Source organism: Pocillopora damicornis, chromosome 12 (assembly GCF_964200805.1).
Source record: "Pocillopora damicornis chromosome 12, jaPocDami1.2, whole genome shotgun sequence".
NCBI classification, from domain to species: Eukaryota; Metazoa; Cnidaria; class Anthozoa; order Scleractinia; family Pocilloporidae; genus Pocillopora; species Pocillopora damicornis.
In genome coordinates, this window is record NC_142681.1 from 1,638,991 (window position 1) to 1,652,557 (window position 13,567).

A 13,567-nucleotide genomic window follows, 5' to 3' on the forward strand; every position below is an offset into this window, starting at 1 on the left:
GTGTTTCTAAGAACTGAAAAGAGGGAGGATATCATCGAGATGTGATGAAATACTCAAGCAAGGTTCCCAGCAGCACGTTAAACTATTCGTCTAGGTGTATATGAAATTGATTCTAAGAATCACATGTGTTACTCGTCACTTGCCGAGATAGCTCAGTTGGGAGAGCGTCAGACTGAAGATCTGAAGGTCCCTGGTTCAAATCCGGAGGGTTCCCGTGAGCCCTGAATAATCCCGGGTCTCGGCATTTCATTTTCTTAATTTTATTCATGCTTTTTTTTTTAGTTTAACTTAGCAAGTCGGCTCACTTTCTAAACGAGATACCTCGATGCTCAGTGCATAGAACACCTGACTGCAAAAACCAGCTGACGTTTGAACAATTAAGCAGGAACTAGATATTTTTTCTCCTTTTCTTCTGATTCTTCCAATAAAAGCGTGATATCTTTTCATGATATTTTTCGATATAACCAGTTCTGTTACATTGTTAGTTCGTTGAACTTTTCCGTTAAAACTGAAATTGAGGAAGAGAGTCGGAAAGGGATAAACTGCTGACTCATCAAAGATGAACTTTTCAAATTCCATGCTTCGTGTGGCTGTAATCATAACTAATTGCCACCTATAACGTAACACATCACTCCATAACTTGCCGTGATAGCTCAGTTGGGAGAGCGTCAGACTGAAGATCTGAAGGTCCCTGGTTCAATGCCGGAAAGTTTAATTGAGCTTTGAATAATCCCGGGTCTCGGCATTTCCTTTTTTAAAATGAGTTCATTTGTGCGTTTGTTTTATTTTCGTGCTAGATTTTCCTGTTGTTAGTAAGTTAAACTTTTCCCTTTCAACTGAAATTGAGGAAATGGATCTAAAAGGGGTAAAATTCTGACTTATCAAAAATTAAATTTTTTAAATTCGATGTTTCGTGTAGGTGTATGTTAAATTGATTCTAAGAATCACATGCCGAGATAGCTCAGTTGGGAGAGCGTCAGACTGAAGATCTGAAGGTCCCTGGTTCAATACTGAAGAGCGTAACGGTGCTCTGAATAATCCCGGGTCTCGGCATTTCCTTTTTTAAAATGATTTCTTTTGTGCTTTTGTTTTATTTTCGTGCTAAGTTTTTCCTGATGGCGTTTGACTTTTCAGAAAGAAATGTTCACAAACGCTATGGGTAAAACAGTTAAGCATTTTAACTTGATTATTTTACTCCCGCAAAAATACTTACAAAAAAATAGTTTTCAGTGATGTTTTGAACCTCTATCAGTATTACACACAGAGCCTAGGGAACCTTTAGGTTAGATTTCATGCTTCAATAAAAATTTGGAACTTAAACGAGGGAAGGTGTTCTTCGTGATGAGATAGTACCGTCAAGGAAGATCCCCCTACTGCTGAGCAGGACACTTATCACTTACGAACTTGGCAAGGTGGCTCATCTTATCGACGAGTTCCCTGTAACTCAGGACATAGAACACCTAATCAAAACAGCACATACTGGAATCCTTAGACTGGAACTCATCACCTTACGCCTTTTCTTCCAACGCTCACAGTTAATGCTTGATATCTTTTCAGGTATCGTATATTTTTCAATAAAGGTTTTGACGAGTTCCCTGCAACTCAGTACATAGAACACCTGATCAAACCAGCACAGGTTGGAATCCTCAGGCAGGAACTTGTTATTTTTTCCCCTTTGTCTTCCTTTAATAAAGTCAGTATTATATATTATATCGTTAGTAAGTTAAACTTTTCCCTTTAAAACTGAAATTGAGGCAATGCATCTGAAAGGGGTAAAATGCTGACTTATCAAAAATGAATTATTTGTCTCCACTACACAACAAATAACACAGTAGTGTGCACCAAATAAGTTTATTTGGGGAAGCCTGCCGAGAACCAACCCGAGGCATATATAGCCCGAGGCATGCATACATACATATATTCGCAACTGATATACCATATACAACCCTGATATATAGTCAATTCCTTACACATTAAAAAATAGGTATACATTAATAGGTATTAGGTATATAACAAAAGTTTTGTTCATCTCTTGCCGAGATAGCTCAGTTGGGAGAGTGTCAGACTGAAGATCTGAAGGTCCCTGGTTCAATGCCGGAGAGCTTAATTGAGCTCTGAATAATCCCGGGTCTCGGCATATCCTTTTTCAAAATGATTTCATCCGTGTTTTTGCTTTAGTTTAACTTAGCTAGAAAGCTCTCCACTTGACGATTGCTCCGCAACTTAGTGGATAGAACAACTGACTGTATAAACCCAGCTAAGATTCGAATTAGGAACTTCTGATTTATCCTTCCCCCCCCTTTTTTTTAAACGCACATGATACATGCTCGATATCTTGTCATGATAGTATATTTTCATTTCATTGATAGTATGTAATCTTTTCCCGTAGAATTATGAGAGAGGAAATGTATCAGAAAGGGATGAAATATTGACTCCAGTCGTCCAAGGTGAACGATGTTTTGTCTGGGAGTATTCCGCATAAACAATATTAAAAAAAAATAACCTTTCTATCTCAAAATCAGCCGAGATAGCTCAGTTGGGAGAGCGTCAGAGGTCCCTGGTTAAATGCCGGAGAGCTTAATTGAGCTCTGAAAAAAAATTCCTTTGTGTTTTTGCTTTAGGTTCGCGCTAGATATATATTAGCATAAGTAATGAAGTCATTGTTATCTTATTTTTGATTTTTATCCTTACATTTTTCGTTTTTTAACAGGATCCCTTTGATAACAGTACTCTTGCTCTTTAAGGCCATCCTGTATAAATATTCGTTTTATTGATAGTAAATTAAACTTCTCCCTTAAAACTGAACTTGAGGAGATGCCTCTGAAAGGGTAAAATGCTGATTCGTCAAAGATGAACTTTCCAAATTCCCGGGTCTCGGCATTTCATTTTTCTAAATTTTATTCATGCTTTTTCTTCAGTTTAACTCAGAAAGTTGGCTCACTTTCAAAACGAGATACCTCGAAGCTCAGTGCATAGAGCACCTGACTGCAAAAACCTGCCGACGTTTGAACAATTAAGCAGGAACTTGATATTTTTTTCTCACTTTCCTCCAATGCTCTCAGTGAAAGCGTGATATCTTTTCATGATAGAATATTTTTCAATATAACCAGTTCTATTACATTGTTAGTACGTTGAACTTTTCCGTTAAAACTGAAATTGAGGAAGAGAGTCGGAAAGGGATAAAATGCTGACTCATCAAAGATGAACTTTTCAAATTCCATGCTTCGTGTGGCTGTAATCAGAACTAATTGTCACCTATAACGTAACACATCATCCCATCACTTGCCGAGATAACTCAGTTGGGAGAGCGTCAGACTGAAGATCTGAAGGTCCCTGGTTCAATGCCAAAAAGCTAAATTGAGCTCTGAATAATCCCGGGTCTCGGCATTTCCTTTTCTAAATTGATTTCATGTGTGCTTTTGTTTTATTTTCGCGCTAGATTTTCCTGTTGTTAGTAAGTTAAACTTTTCCTTTTAAACTGAAATTGAGGAAATGCATCTTAAAGGGATAAAATTCTGACATCAAAAATGAACTTTTTAAATTCAATGTTTCGTCTAGGTGTATATGAATGCGATTCTAAGAATCATATTACTTATCACTTGCCGAGATAGCTCAGTTGGGAGAGCGTCAGACTGAAGATCTGAAGGTCCCTGGTTCAATATTGAAGAGCGTAACGGTGCTCTGAATAATTCCGGGTCTCGGCATTTCCTTTTTAAAATGATTTCTTTTGTGCTTTTGTTTTATTTTCGAGCTAGTTTGTTCCTGATGGCGTTTGACTTTTCAAAGAGTTTCTTTCCTGTGTGATTGTCAATTCATAATGACTTGCAAGTTAAGGAAATGTCCACAAACGCTATGGGTAAACCAGTTAAGCATTTTGACTTAATTACTTTACTCCCGCAAAAATACTTACAAAAAATAGTTTTCAGTGATGTTTTGAACCTCTATCAGTATTATACACAGACAGAGCCTAGGGAACCTTTAGGTTAGATTCCATGCTTCAATAAAAATTTGGAACTTAAAAGAGGGAAGGTATCCTTCGTAATGAGATAGTGCTGTCAAGGAAGATCCCCCTACTGCTGAGAAGGACACTTATCACTTACGAACTTGGCAAGACGGGCTCATCTTATCGACGAGTTCCCTACAACTCAGGACATAGAACACCTGATCAAAACAGCACATACTGGAATCCTCAGACAGGAACTCGTCACCTTACCCCTTTTATTCCAACGCTCACAGTTAATGCTTGATATCTTTTTAGGTATCGTATATTTTTCAATAAAGATATTGACGAGTTCCCTGTAACTCAGTACATAGAACACCTGATCAAACTAGCACAGGTTGGAATCCTCAGGCAGGAACTTGTTATTTTGCTCCTTTTTCTTCCTTTAATAAAGTCAGTATTATAACATCGTTAGTAAGTTAAACTTTTCCCTTTAAAACTGAAATTGAGAAAATGCATCTGCAAGGGGTAAAATGCTGACTTATCAAAAATGAACTTTTTAAATTCGATGTTTCGTCTAAGTATATGAATATTTAATTGTAAGAATTAAATTTCTTGTTCATCACTTGCCGAGATAGCTCAGTTGGGAGAGCGTCAGACTGAAGATCTGAAGGTCCCTAGTACAATGCCGGAGAGCTTAATTGAGCTCTGAATAATCTCGGGTTTCGGCATATCCCTTTTTTTTTTGCTTTAGTTTAACTTAGCTAGAAAGCTCTCCACTTGACGATTTCTCCGCAACTCAGTGAATAGAACAACTGACTGCATAAACCCAGCTAAGATTCGAATCAGGAACTTCTGATTTGTCCTTCTCCCCCTTTTTCTTTTAAACGCACATGATACATGCTCGATATCTTCTCATGATAGTATATTTTCATTTCATTGATAGTATGTTAATCTTTTCCCTTGACTCCAGTCGTCCAAGGTGAACTATGTTTCGTCTGGGAGTATTCCGCATAAACAATCTGAAAAAAAGCACCATTAGCCGAGATAGCTCAGTTGGGAGAGCGTCCGACTGAAGATCTGAAGGTCCCTGGTTCAATGCCGGAGAGCTTCATTGAGCTCTGAATTATCCCGGGTCTCGGCAGTTCCTTTTTTTTAAAATGTACGATAAAATCCGTCAAACTTTAAAAATATCTTCTGAACCAGCCACTGAGTTTTTATGTATTTGTTATGTAGAAAGACCTTCTTCAGCCAACAATTGATGTAACACAGGACCATAGGAAATCATTCTTTAGGTACGCGCTTGTTATATTAGCAAAAGTAACAAAGTCCTTTTTAACCTAAAATTAAATATTTTATTCTTATATTTTTCGTTTTTAAACAGGACCCCTTTGATAACAGTACTCTTGCACTGTAGGGCTATCCTGAAGAAATATTTGTTTTATTATAATTATTATTATGCAAACGTTCGCAAATACTTTTGTTATTCACTGATTAACACGTGAAATAGCTTTATTTCTCCAGGGGGCTTCTCGTACATTCCCATAAAGCGTGCTAATAAAACTCGTAGTATGTTTGAGACGTTGTCATCAGTGATTGGTTTGTTCTTCATTCCATATTCATGACCACTTTTGTTAGTTTTGTCAAACCATACAGGTTGCGGACGGGTTAGGTTGTGTTTCTGTGAGCACAGTTTACACAAGGAACGTGCATGAATCATGTGGACTGAAGCTTGAAAGATGTCTTAAGGTGAGCATTACTCTTGGAAAATGGCAACTTTAATCTTAGTACCCTTTCTAAAGGAGGCCTAAGTTTTTGAACACGTGCGCTTTCGGTTCGCTTCGCTTCACTGATGTTTCATACATCTGTAATTTGTTCCTAACTACAAGAAAACTAAAGCTAGTCTTGAGATACAACTACTACCGAGTTGTATATTGATGGAACCCACTCACAGCTCGTTAATTTTTCATAAATTTAAACAACGGTAACACATGTGAAATTCACGTAAACGCGGTCACGTTCGTGAAATGTGGTAACTGCTCCTCTAAACGCGCAGAGGAACTGTGGAGAAACTTTTCGCAAATACGTTTGAGAGGAAACTCGTGGCGCGTTTAAAGTCCTGTTACATTAGGAGATTATCTTACTCATTATACTACACCTAGTCGTCTGTGCTTTATTTCATAGAAACTCACTGAGTATTTGTTTGCCAATTTCTAAATACAGATAGACAGAGGAACATGGAATACAGGGAAAGGACAAACTGGAATCAATGAATCTGAAAGATGCTCTGCAAAGATAAGAACTTTGAAGATAGTATAACACTTTTGTTACAGAATTGGTGGCTGCCAAATACCTAAATTTTTTAAGAACAGAGCTTTCATATCGGCTAAAAGAAATGTAACGACGAACTGTGATAGGATAGCGGACTCGAGTAGTGATTCCACAAAAAGTAAAATTTGACGGTTGGCAGTCACCAGTACGGGTGGATTTTTTAAGGTGGCATAGAAGAGCAAAAAATATTGCAAGAAGAGATTATCAAAATAATTCAAAGATTTTCATCTCTGTTCAAAATACCGTTTTGCCTTAAAAGAGAGTTTAATTGTTCCAGCTTTCGAGAAGATTATATCCTGAAGATGTACGTTTCTAACCAGACAGTTCGTCTCATTGTTTTTTCAATACAATGGTCAGTGCCACCTTAAAAAATTCATACATTAATCCTTATTAACCTTTTTTGCAATGGGCAAGAGAACAATGGCAACCAAAAAAGCACATTCGAAAAAAAGTTTATTGGCGGAAAGAAATAGCTTGTTTCAGCTACCCACAGCTTGCTTTGAAATGATAACGCTGTAGTTAAGCAGCCTAAATTCGTTACCCTTCCTTAAAATGCATACCGCTAACATTCAGTTTATCGAAGAAGACGAAGAGGATGACACTTTTCTTTAAAAAGAAAAAGGCATAGAAAAGGCTTACAAAAACCGAGGCATAGAGACAGATATATCCAATCACATTTAATATTGGGTTAAAAACGATAAGACTCGCGAGACGAAAGTAACTTGCTTGCAACTAACCATGCAATTCGTCCTACACAAAATAACTTTAAGCGTGATGATTTTACAATGACGAAGAGATCGAGTGGTCTGACTGCCAAGCCTCTTTCATCGGAGAGGTCGGCAGGGACCTCGATATGAGACCGGCTGAACGCAACAATCACATTGCTGAACATAATCGACTTGCTGACTGTGACTATTATTAACATTTGTCCTACAATTTGGCTTTTTTGAGTGACTTACTTTGCAAACTGAGACGAGATAATTGTTGGCAAATGTCAACAAAATCAACCGCCTATAGACGAACTTATTCTCAAAATATACTCTGCAAAAAAAAAAAAAAAAAACAGAACGACCCACACTAACTAATCACAACTGACAAACGCCGCTGATTCTTCCATACATTGGCATCGCGCATTTATTGACCCGTAACTCGTTTGCACGGACCATGCTTTATACAGCAACTGTTCTGCGTAACTTCAGCGCTTAAATCTAATCATGGAAAAAAAATATGTTTGATCGCTTCGGAAAATCATTACGGAAAACACTTTGCCTACGTTTTCTTGTTATTTTGCAAGTTTGATGCATTAAAACCTTAATGTCTGGTTCAGAGGATTCAGAGAAATTACGATGTAGATAAGTACAACAGACTACAAAATTTGTTTTGCATTAAATTCCTTTATTATGAACCTACTCAAAGCAATCATGGGTATTTTTTCAATAGATTTCTGTCGACTCGAACAACGAACGAAACATCAAGTCACAAAATCAGGAAGTATTTTTTTCACGTTCAAGGAAACCTTGACGTCCCTCCACAATTCAATTGCTATTTTTCAAAGTTTTTTAAAAAGAAATAGACAGGTTTCTTTCAAGCTCTCGAATGGGAAGGATGAAATGAGAACACGTTAAATTCAGTTCTCAAAAATATTTTAGGTTAAAGAAGTTTCGCCACAAATTCTGTTTGACTTTGTATTGACACCGAACTTAAAAGTTAAGAGAATCTGATTGCCTGTTTCGACTGATTAACAGTTTTCACAGTGCTTACGAATTTTTTTTTCTGATTGAATGAAATTTTTTAATGTTCGCCCAAAAAAAAGGAGAATTTCCAATTAATTTTTACAAGAAAGTGCCTTATGTTCTTTGTACATTTGCTTCAATCAAAACTATCGAAAGACGTTGTTTGCGGATTTCAGAATCGAGTTTGTTCTGTAAAGCCAGTTGAGAAGTTACTTTTTAGTACGATAAATGCGTCAAATTTTAAAGATACCCTCTGAACCAGCCACTGGGTTTTTATGTATTTGCTATGTAGAAAGACTTTCTTCAGCCAACAATTGATGTAACAAGGCACCATAGGAAATTTTGTCGACTAAAATTCTGAACTGCTGAATTCATCGATGAAAAATAAAAGCCAACTTCAAAACCTCAATCTTAACACAATGACTCGCGACTGTACTTGGAGCCAAGCAATTATCTGAGCCTTTGCGACCAAAGGAAGAGAAGACTTACTTGGCCATAAAAAGAATATTTTGAAGATTCTTTAATGCTTGTCAATCAACTCGACAAAAACGTTTTCATTGTAATTTTGGAAATACACGTGACCTAACCAATTGTTAGTACTCTAACAACCAAAATGAAAAGGCGAAGCAAATTAAGTCGACAAGAAACGAATAATTTGTAGCTAATTTGGTTTAGTAACGAAATTTTGTTTCAAATATTGTTCAGTTTTGCGTCAAATGTGTCCTGTACAACAAGTAAACTATTTGATGGCTGAAAAAGGTCTTAAATTATCCTAACGACGTAACAAGCTTGAAGTATTTTGTAAGTGTTAAATAGATTGCCATGTTGCTTATCTTTAGAGTACAAATGTTTGTTCATCATCTTGTGCTAAAAAAAAAAAAAAAAAATTCAGAAACCAAAATTTTCATCACCGAAAGAAAAGTCTTGCTCAGAAATAACTAGAATTTGTCAAATTTTTACTAGAAGTTAAAACGAAAGATTGCTTAACAATTTTTTCGAAAACGATTTTTGCACAAGGTGATGTTCACACATCTTTTGGCGGAAAATTTCACGGAAGCCATTTTGAATGTTTGTCGAAAATGTTGTCAGGGGAAACTCTGTGCAAACTGATCCAAATTTTCCCGCCAAAAGTCTTAGTATATGTTTGAACGAATTTTTCTTGACACCTTTTATATTATTTCATGAAAAGTCACTTAACTAATTGAGAAATCATAGAAGAGAAGATACTTGTGTTATTATTTATTGAGTGAAATATTTCAAGAAAGAAATAAAGATCACAATCAAACAGTGGACAACATTCTTGAGTTTGTTGACTTACATTTATTAACAATGTAGAAATATAAATTGTAGCAATAAAAGTAGAACTACTTGTTTTCTCCGGGAATAAAAAAAAAAAAAAAAAAAACGGCGCATGCGCATTCCGGGCGCCTGTATTTTTCTGAGTTTTTTGGCGGGAAAATTGAAAATTTTAAACGGACCTTACTAACGGAAACGTTTTCCATCAAATAAAATGTACAGGTGACTGAGAAAATTTGAATTAGAATTGGTTGTTCTAATCATGTTTGTTTATGGACATCGAAAATAAATTGCTCAAAAAAAAGGTTTAAAAACATTTTGACCGAAAATCAATCCCTAAAAAAATTTATCTTCTACCTCTTCTTTAAACTTTTCTTTCGACTTGATAGCTCTTTGTCAAGCCTCTTGTGTTTTCGTTTTGTGCTTGTGCTTGACTTTGAGTTCAATTGTCGGTCATCTGTCTGTCATCAAATGTCTGCAAGAGCACGGAAAACACAAATTAACAAATACATTTACCACAACAAGCTTTATATTTAATCAATTCATAAAAGATAAACCATTTTGTGCAAGCTTCAACTTTAGCAAACTAGTTATCACCTGCGAGATTTAACAATAGCTGGCAAATTCTCCCACATCTTGCCAACAATAAAATATAAAATTGCTATCCATTTCATGCAACATTGACTAGCCTTTCTACTAGCCGATAAAAGGGAACCTTCACATGCAGATTGCTGTAAGCCCAGCTGAATTAAATGTTTTTTCTAGAAAGCTTTGGAAATTTCTTTGCATTTCACAAAAAGAAATGCACCATCCTTTCAAGAATTCCGACGCCTAATTATCATAATAGTAGGCAGCAACTAGGTGTTGTTCGTTCGTATATTTGCTGTTTTCTGCGCATTGAGGTTGAAAAAAAAGGAAGCACTCAGATAATAATGTTCCTTGTCACTGTAGCCTCATGGGTTATAAAGTGATATTAGGATTCGTGTTCAGTCGACTCCTCGTGCAAAAACAACCAAGATGCAAATTATGTAGTGTCAGGAGCCTAGTGCAGAATTTTTAGAGAGTTCCTTTATTTTAAAACATCTATGAAGCTATAGCCTTAAATATTTTTATCAAAAATTGCATGAAAACCTGTTTGAACGTTAAAAGTTGTTACTGGGAACAGGCGCCCGCAAAAAACAAGAAAAGCATTATATCTTTAAAATAGGCTGCTTTGTTTTGCCTCTTCACTTAAAGCAAATCAACACGATAATTTGAAAAGGATTTTTATGTCAATCCGTGTGAATTTGGACATGTGCGACTCAAAAAATATATTTGCATGAATTTCTACGAATCAAAGATGACACAAAAAATGACAAGCTTTGTTATATTGAGAGCCCAACCCACGAGATAAAAAATCGTAACAAAAATTCCTAATTAAAAAAATATTGACATGGTGGAAACTGGCGTATAATGCAACAAAAATAGCCGGGAAAATATTTTGCTTTTCTGACAGTAATTCTCCGTATTCTCAAGTTAGACACTTTCTTAACGTTGAGCGTCATACAGTCTAAATTGGAAAACTAATATATTACTTTTGCTTTGACGAAAAACATTTTTCATCACTAAGGCAAACTGCCATGGTGATGAAAGAGCTAATAAACCAGGTCTCCGTCGCATTCTTGTTTTTCTTTTATTACAGATATTTTGGCGTTTTTCAGTTTAAGTGGCAGATCTTAAAGTTACATCGTTCCCAAGACTTCACGGCTCAGATAGCGATCTGCATGTTCTATTACCCGTTGTAGTAAGATAATAGTAAAATTAGATATTTATAGGTGCAAGTAACTCACCTCGCCAAAAAAAAGGTTTTCTTTTATCCTCTCCCTTGTGGTTCTTTTCACCTTTATCTTCTATTACTGTATGATTTTTTTCCTTCGTTCATTCTTGCCTGTGGCCAAAGCCTGTCTATTGAAAGAGGAAGGACAATTGAATATGTTGGAAATACAAGGACTTACATTAATCCAGTTAAAACTCTTTACAGGTAAATGTATAATTTCCAACTGGAATTAAGAGGGATCAGGGTTGGTCAAAAAAGCTTTTTTTTTTTTCCCTAAACACCAATTCTTTGATTTACTGATATCCCCAGAGGTCTCAGTCAATTTCCTTGAGACGGTTCTCGAAAAAATGCCTAATTATTCTTGAACCTGTTTTGACCTTATAAGTTGCCACAACAATATTACAGGCTCTTGGCACTCAAATTTTAGCTTCTTTGTGCTTGTAATGCATAAGTCAAATTAAGACTCCAGGTTTGTAATATTATTTACTATCAATCTGCATGTCAAGACATCTTTGTGCAAACATTTGCAAACATCTCTGTAACGAGATCAGAGTCACCTAACTCTTCAAATGATAATTGAGCAACCTAATGGCAAGAGCTTTGGAGTAACGATGCTAACTTGAAACAAGCACCAAGCTTTAACACAAGTCAGTCGATCAGTCAGTCAATCAGTCAGTCAGTCAGGCAGGCAGGCAGGCAGGCAGGCAGGCAGGCAGGCAGGCAGGCAGGCAGGCAGGCAGTCATTCAATCAGTCAGTTAGTCAGTTAGTCAGTCAGACAAGCAGGCAGGTAGGCAGTCAGTCAATTAGGCAGTTAGAAAGTCAGTCAGTCAGTCAGGTAGTCAGTTAATCAGTTAGTCAGTCAGACAGGCAGGCCGGTAGGCAGTCAGTCAGTTAGGCAGTTAGAAAGTCAGTCAGTCAGTCAGGTAGTCAGTTAATCAGTTAGTCAGTCAGACAGGCAGGCAGGCAAGCAGTCAATCAGTCAGTTAGTCAGGCAATCAGGCAGTCAGACAGTCAGTCAGGGAATCGGTCAGTCAGTGAATCAGTCAGTTAGTCAGTGAATCAGTGAATCAGTCAGTCAGCTGGGCAGTCAGTCGGTCCGCCGATGAATCAGTTAATCAGTCGGTCAGTCAGTTAGTAAATCAGTTCATTAGTCAATCAATCAGTCAGTCGGTCAGTCAATCACTATCATCAACTCTGTCATTACCCTTAACAATCGTACAAAATCATAAAAGACGGCATTTACCAACTTTGACGACTAACATGCCAAACCTCAGTTTTAAGAGACAAGGAAGTACAATGGCGTTAAGTTTAATTATGTAGAGGAGTGACTAAGGCCTCATTCTCGAAGAAGTAATTTCAGAAGTTCGTATAAATTGTACCTTAGCAAGCAGCTTTGTGCATATAATTAACGCCGTTGAATTCGATAAATTCTGGATTCTAAGTTTGAAATCATCTTTTGCGCACCAGAAAACAAATAAGCAGAGACAATTGATATCTAATGATTACCTAAAATAGCATTTCAGCAAATGTTTGGGTAATTACAAGTTACCTCTCAACACGAAGTTCAACTTCCAACAAGATCACTTTTCGGTGTTCGACGGACTTGCCCTTCTATTTGACTGTTTTCACATTTCTCTTAGGCTTTGAGTTTGTCCAAGGCGAAGAACACGTACGGCTTAGGTACCAAGGACGAGTTTGGACCCAAGCGTGTTGTCGGCGGTTGATTTCTTCCTGTCCAAAAACAAAGTTTGGATTTACCATTAGTTCTTACTCGTGCGAAGGTACACGTGAAGTGAAATAATTGAATATTCATGTCTAAAGGTGCGTGCAGGCGAGTTATGAATAATAAAACACTTTGCCTTATCAAAGTCCAGTGCTTTTCTCGGTCAAAATGGGGAAAATAGAGAATAATCCGCTGATTTATGATGTTAACTCGACCAAGCAAAGTACATCAAACACGAAGCTTACTACAAACGTAAATATTTTTTAGATCTCCATCTGTCCGCGTACGTCATGGCCAAACAGGATTATCAATGACTGAAGAGAGAATTCGCGTAAGGGAAGGAGGCTCGAGGAATGGGGCCGAAATAATGCGGAGGGACCTCCTTATATAACACGGGCCTAACAAATAGTCTGATAACAGAAACGATGGATGAAACGTCTCATTCTACAGACCATTTTTCCTTCAGTTCTCTTCCTCTAACTCCCTCCCCCCACCACGTCAGCCCAATAGTTTCCGCCTGCAATGTATTTTTTAAATCAAGAAGATTAGTGGAAAGGAGGGGGCGTGGAACCCAACGAATTGAGGAATCTTACCAAATATCGAAAGAACTCTATTTTTCCATTTATCTTGTTTGCATTAAATGTTAATGCTCTATCTGAGGGTGGTAGGTTTCCAGTAAGTCTACTTTTGTATCATATAGAACTGGAAATTGACTTATGGAGTAGGA

At 37.0% G+C, this 13,567-nt stretch overlaps 1 long non-coding RNA gene and 6 other non-coding genes across 7 annotated transcripts; 6 read left to right on the forward strand and 1 right to left on the reverse strand.

Moving 5' to 3' along the window:
* Positions 1 to 642: 642 nt before the first annotated feature.
* On the forward strand, positions 643 to 745 carry Trnaf-gaa (transfer RNA phenylalanine (anticodon GAA)). Its single transcript has one exon. It is a non-coding gene; the product is annotated as a tRNA-Phe (tRNA).
* Positions 746 to 950: 205 nt separating this feature from the next.
* Positions 951 to 1,053, forward strand: Trnaf-gaa (transfer RNA phenylalanine (anticodon GAA)). The gene has a single exon. It is a non-coding gene; the product is annotated as a tRNA-Phe (tRNA).
* Positions 1,054 to 2,034: 981 nt separating this feature from the next.
* Trnaf-gaa (transfer RNA phenylalanine (anticodon GAA)) lies at positions 2,035 to 2,137 on the forward strand. Its single transcript has one exon. It is a non-coding gene; the product is annotated as a tRNA-Phe (tRNA).
* Positions 2,138 to 3,284: 1,147 nt separating this feature from the next.
* Positions 3,285 to 3,387, forward strand: Trnaf-gaa (transfer RNA phenylalanine (anticodon GAA)). Its single transcript has one exon. It is a non-coding gene; the product is annotated as a tRNA-Phe (tRNA).
* A 214-nt stretch (positions 3,388 to 3,601) lies between these two features.
* Positions 3,602 to 3,704, forward strand: Trnaf-gaa (transfer RNA phenylalanine (anticodon GAA)). The gene has a single exon. It is a non-coding gene; the product is annotated as a tRNA-Phe (tRNA).
* A 1,277-nt stretch (positions 3,705 to 4,981) lies between these two features.
* Positions 4,982 to 5,084, forward strand: Trnaf-gaa (transfer RNA phenylalanine (anticodon GAA)). Its single transcript has one exon. It is a non-coding gene; the product is annotated as a tRNA-Phe (tRNA).
* Positions 5,085 to 9,304: 4,220 nt separating this feature from the next.
* On the reverse strand, positions 9,305 to 11,246 carry LOC113672116 (uncharacterized). The gene is made up of 2 exons (XR_016181591.1): positions 11,130 to 11,246; positions 9,305 to 9,775 (listed from the first exon to the last, which is right to left on the reverse strand). It is a non-coding gene; the product is annotated as an uncharacterized LOC113672116 (long non-coding RNA).
* Between the last annotated feature and the right edge of the window lie 2,321 nt (positions 11,247 to 13,567).